Below are 6000 nucleotides of genomic sequence, written 5' to 3'. Positions count from 1 at the left end.
TTTTATAAAATAAAAGTCTAGTTTTATCACGACACCGCATAATACAGCTTGGGACACCAGTCTCCATTTCCAGATGAAGGCTGACAGGTTTAAGTTGTATCACATAATATTGAGTTAGTTGCTCGGGCTAGGGTATAGGATTTTAACGCAAAATTAGGCAGTTTTATTCTCGAAAATATTATCAGGATTGGCCCTTTAACGAGTATACATATACTGTCGCTGGAAATACCTGCCATAAGCAGCCTGGACTGAATTTAAAGCCGGTTCTTCTAGTTGAGAGCCCACTGCGGCTACAACGCAATTTCCAGGTGTCTAATTAGACCCCCCCCCCCCCAATAATTGTTATACAATATAAAATGGTGTGTATGTAGCTGGGGGTCATGAAACAGGATTTGCGACATTAATAGCATGATATCGGACTTATTATTCCATTGTATCCTTGTTCCGCCACAGTTCCAACAATTAAATTAACAAAATACATAATTAGTTTCTCCGAATTTTAGGTGACTAGACTGTTTTGGTTTCAAATTATGTTTAATAATCATACTCTCGGGTTCTTCATTAAATAGGCATGCTAGGGCTAAATCTGCCTATTGCCTGGTGTTTCTCTTGTTTCAAATAATAATATGATTTAGTTATTTATTCACATGGCAATCCAATAACCATGTCTCTAGAACATCGGATGACTTAGATATTGGGTGAATTAGACAATACCCGCCATGCCTGTGAATATGGCCTACCTTTAAGCAAGTGGGGTTTAATTATTTGGATAGAAACAATATTTATATATTTTTAAACCTCCATTTTTCTAACATCCATAATAACACAATAATCAGTATTTTTCGTGTTATTGCACCATTCCAAATACAAGAATAAATAGCACCATTACATTTCTTGTAAAATAATTATACTGATTTTTTTCTAAATTTTATAAGTGAACAAATAAATAGATATTATATTTCGATGTTTCTTTTATTTTATTTTACTTTATTTTATTTTTTTATTATTATTTTTTTTTGCGGGTATGTGAGTGTTCCCCGTTCCCCTCCCAACACACCTTTTGTAATCTGGTCCTGAAAATGCCATATTTCCGCAATAAAGTTAATTTTGACAAATAAACCTCAAATTATATCTTAGAGCCTTCTACTAATTCAATAGATTTTAGTTACAAAAAAGTTGATTTTGTTTGGTTGTTTCCAGAATAATAAATCTGCCAAATTGGTTCTGGTAATACGGAAATATATTATATAAGCCCTATGTTCTAACATGGACCTTATAATATGTAGAGGTCCATGATTCTAACAATTTTATTCAAACAAAATTTTCATCCCATTTTATATTGTTGGAATAGTCACATTGACCTGATTTCGGTAATTATTTATACGTTTCCGGGTAGTTCCTGTGGGTTCCAGAAAATTCCTGTTCGTTTCAATTTAATCGTTGGACCAGTCCTTGGAGGATGAGGCACTTCCCTTGGTTTAATTATTTTTCAAAACTAACAATTTCCAAAATCCAAAGCCACAAATCCGATTCGAAGGCTGGACAATAAAGACTACAATATGATTCTATTAATAGATTGGATCAGAAGTTTTATGTCAACCGGATCTTTTTAATTTAATAGTTGAAGATGGCACGACAGGAAAGAAAATGATGACTGACCGAGTTACAGTTAATAATCTGAGATATTCCACTATTCTTCATTAGTTCAGGTAATGTACTTGTATTCTGTTTATCACGACTTTACGTTGATTGACATGTGTTACAAACATATGAAATCACAAAACACAGTGACAAAGCATGCGATAGTAAAGAAACGCAACACGGCTATATAATTACAGAGAGAGAAATGGGGTTTAACTAGCTACGAGAACGTAGCTAAAAACGTTGAGATATACTGATGTGTTTGTTTTTAGCTACGATTGGATGCCTTAATTAGTTCCAAGTGGCAAACTCAATTTCTTTATTAATTATGCATGTAACATCTTTAAAATAGATAAGTTTATGATATTATGATTAATTAAACTTACAGAGGCCAATGGCCGGAGTGGCACAACTGTCGCCTAACTCCAAATATTAGCGTTTAAATTAATGAAGCGTTGTTTTTGTCTGACATTTCACCGCCATCGAAATCCATTCATAGTTACTGTGCTTTCGATTGTCCTTTTGATTGGCTGTTATAAAAGCCTTATATTTAGCCCCGCCTTCATGATGACAGCGTATCGTTTAAAAAGATGGCGGTCTTAGTAACGGCTTAACGCCTCGATTTTAAAAACGACGATTTGTACCCGTTTCAGGTAGGATTATATGCTTAATTGTAGTTGGGTGTTGTAGAAATATTATAAATAACAATAATCAATCGTTGTTTTGATTAAAACTATTGTCAATTTTGTTTAAAAATGCCGGGTGTGAATCGCTCCTGCAGCTGCAACGTTAAAGGTCATGGCCTCAGTTCTTAACTCGAAACAAGGAGGGTTGAGAGATTAAGGTTTGTTATCTAGGGTTTAACGTCCTCTCGACACAAACTGGGTCATTTCGGCACTAATATATTGTTCAATTTTATTTCAATAATTCACTTGCGCATAGGGGTTTTTAGCAGTGGAGGAAACTAGGTGACCCGGAGAAAACCCATGAGATTGTACAGTTTGTTATAGAGATCTAAAAAGAAAAGAAATGAAATGAAACTAAGGTTGCAGCGATAACCCGGGGATGCCGATTAATCGCGATTATTTTTTTAATGATATCGTATCGGCCCAAAATAAATAAACGCCAGATCACTGATTATCGAAAGAATAGAAATTATTTTAAATAAACAACATTCATCGATTGTATCTCTGACAAGTTCATTTCTGGTGTGGCAGAGGATGCTGCTGCTAGGCAACTGTTATAACTGATCATCCAGCCTCTTTTCTCATTCCGGGTTGAGCAACCGGAATATTTTTTCACACTTTCAAGTGTCTTTTTTAACATTTTTTAGTTGCTTATAACCAATATCAATCAAAAGTATATATAAGCTGATATTTTCGTATTTAGACAATTACGCTTATTGGAAACACGGACAATCACACTGCCCAATACGCCAACGTATTCGAGGCTGGTCAATGCTCAACACCCTGGATGTTTCAATTTTCTTTCTCATCATGCCGTCATGGATCATTTTTGTCATGGATCAAAACTATCATGATAAAATACATAATCGCAATACTACTATTTATCGCGATAATTCCAAAAGCCGTTATCGTGATTAATCGTGATAAAATAATTTATCAACCTTAAATGAAACAGGGTTTAACATACTAACTACTGTTTTGCTTTGACTGGGCTAATGAAGACGGGCATACGCCATACAGTGTGCTATGAGGCAGATTTTGCCCAGACAACAGCGCTACGACCTACTCTTATATCAAATTCCAACTGTCAATGTGGACATGGGACCTTGGTTTTTCATCCTATCTGAACAACTATATGTTGTCCCTTGCTAGGCCCTCTAGTCCTGCACACTGAAAACTAGGAACCATGCTGGAAAATCCCGATGGACGTTCTCGACCAAGGCAGGAATCAAACACAGGACCAATAGGTTAGCGAGCCAATGTCTTACTCAATGAGCCACTGTGGTTCAGAAAAAAAAAGAAAAAGAAACATAGGAATTCCTGGAACAGCAAGTCAATAAACAAATAAATATCATATAATTGAATGTTTAGATTTTATTGAAATGGTAATATTTCTCAGGGAATACAAAATTATAAGGGCTGTTGTTTATAGTCCGGGATCTCAATGAGATTTAATCAAAATATTGAGTAGAAAGGGTTTGAGGTTTACAACACATATTTTACCCCTAGATCATTTTGGAAAGCCAAGTCTTAAGTTTTGTAACCTTTGCATATACCTGGGAGCATTCCCCCTAACCCTCCCATATTTAATGGGAGTTAAAATTCAATGTCCATCTACAATTTTTTGGCAAGCGTTTCACTCTTAACACTAAGAAACAGAATGCATGACTTAAGAGCATACAATGTTGTGCTAATGCTACTTAAGAGCTTAATTAATTAGCACTAATTAGTGACCATAATTAAAATTTAGAGTCCATAACTGAAACAAAGTCTAAAAGCTAGCTAACCAAGTCATGAAACCAAAAATATCACTTAAGAGCGACACAAGTTTAACAAACCTTGCTTAAGACTCGTTCAAAGGTGACAAAGGTCAAAGGTCACTAATGAATGACTATAATTAAAATTTAGAGTCCATAACTGAAACAAAGCCTAAAAGCTAGCTAACCAAGTCAGGAAACCAAAAATATCAATTAAGAGACAAAAGTTGAACAAACCTTGCTTAAGAGTGGTTCAAAGGTGACAAGGGTCAAAGGTCAAATTTTAGGTCACATAATGACGTTTGAGTGGATTTGATTAAATTGTCTTGTCCGGGATTATTGCAACCAATACTCTTGACAATGAGTTACAATATCAAGAATGTTGACTGATTCTAAAGATCTACGAATCTTAAATAAAATCAAATCACTTCAGAAAATAATGTCAAAATTATATAATGTATCTTTTTACAGTAGCCTACCATATACTGTATTTACTTAAAATATTTAATCATTTATATCAATAACAATTATATCTAGTCTAGTAGGTCTGTTTTATAACAATTTTTATAACCTTGATTAATGTAATCTAATAAGATATACCTGCAGGCAAGCAGATGCTAAAATGTCACCTGTATTATGTTGTATATACTTTGTAAACAAATGAAAGCATCATTGATTAAATTAAATTTTTCTTCATTAAAAATATATCTGTATCAGCCAATGTCAAGATTTAAGAGGATTAGTTTGCAGTTTTATGTAAATTATTTGACTGACCAACAAATTTCCACTGTTGTAATGATTTGATTGTATAGTGTTTGTCTGATCACGAATCAAAACGGTACACTTGATGAACACATTTGAACAGTTTACTTTGACATAAATCAAATTGATCAAAGCATACATATAAACATGAATATAAATTATTGGATTTTGATCTGTGAAATAGCGTTATTTAACGTCCGCGTCCACCAAGGTGATTTCAGATTTTAATCTCAGATTTTGTCATTTATACTTATAAGTTTGATACAGGTTTGCATTGAGGTGGGGCTTTTGATGGCTAGATTATTAATACACATTGTTTTGTAATTAATTATATCCATGAAATAGCTTAATAAGGGATTATCTTATTTACCTGTGTATTGATCAAAGTCTATTTAGTCCTAATAATAGATCATTTGGGGATTAATCAATTAAGCCACATACTGTTGGCTGCCACCTGATGAATCTGAATCATACTATAAGATCCTGTAGTTCAAATTATTTCTAATGGTAAAGTATATAGTGTTTTATAAAATCAGCTTCGGCTCTCCTATGTCTTGTCTGCGATATCACTTATGTGGAAGCAGACGTTAAACACCAAGAACGGACGAACGAACGACGAACGTATGCATAAAGACCATAGCATACTCCTGAAACAAGTTCAATTCCATCTGTGCCAGTTCTTATCCAGATCTTGAAATGGATAAAGCAGTAGATTTAAAATAGAAATGATTCTAATTGAGAATAAACAAGTAATGGTATACACAAAATACTTTTCTCTGTTCACTTTTTGTGTTTAATTGATAAAATCATAATAGGTAAGGAATGGAGTTTACTGTCTCATCAGCACAATACATGGTCATTTTGGGACTAACATTACATTAAATTTTGAAATATGCAATAAAATGAAAATTAAGGATGAATTTGAAATATACCGAAGACTAGTATAAATGTGTCTCTGTCGTAACTAAGACAAATTACGTAAAGTTAATAAATTATAACATAAGGGACAGACATCTAAAGTATAACAATATGACACCCATTTGATACTTTGACTGCATTAGTTGTCAGAATGCAGCGAAATGACATCATACATATATATGTAATTGTTACAAATTGCAAATCTCACAGCTAGTACTTAAACATATTTGATTTTT

General features: G+C 33.6%; 1 protein-coding gene across 1 annotated transcript in view; it reads left to right on the top strand.

Moving 5' to 3' along the window:
• Nucleotides 1-1631: 1631 nt before the first annotated feature.
• The window catches only part of LOC126831977 (octopamine receptor 1), a 76204-nt gene continuing 71835 nt past the window's right edge, over nucleotides 1632-6000 (top strand). The window contains exon 1 of the mRNA XM_050562647.2: nucleotides 1632-1709. The gene's annotated coding sequence lies outside the window, so the exon portion shown is untranslated. The remainder of the gene's footprint in view (nucleotides 1710-6000) is intronic.

Source organism: Patella vulgata, chromosome 9 (genome assembly GCF_932274485.2).
Source record: "Patella vulgata chromosome 9, xgPatVulg1.2, whole genome shotgun sequence".
In the NCBI taxonomy this organism is placed as follows: domain Eukaryota; kingdom Metazoa; phylum Mollusca; class Gastropoda; family Patellidae; genus Patella; species Patella vulgata.
The sequence above is the reverse complement of the archived record's forward strand: the minus strand, read 5'-3'. Positions and strand labels throughout refer to the sequence as shown.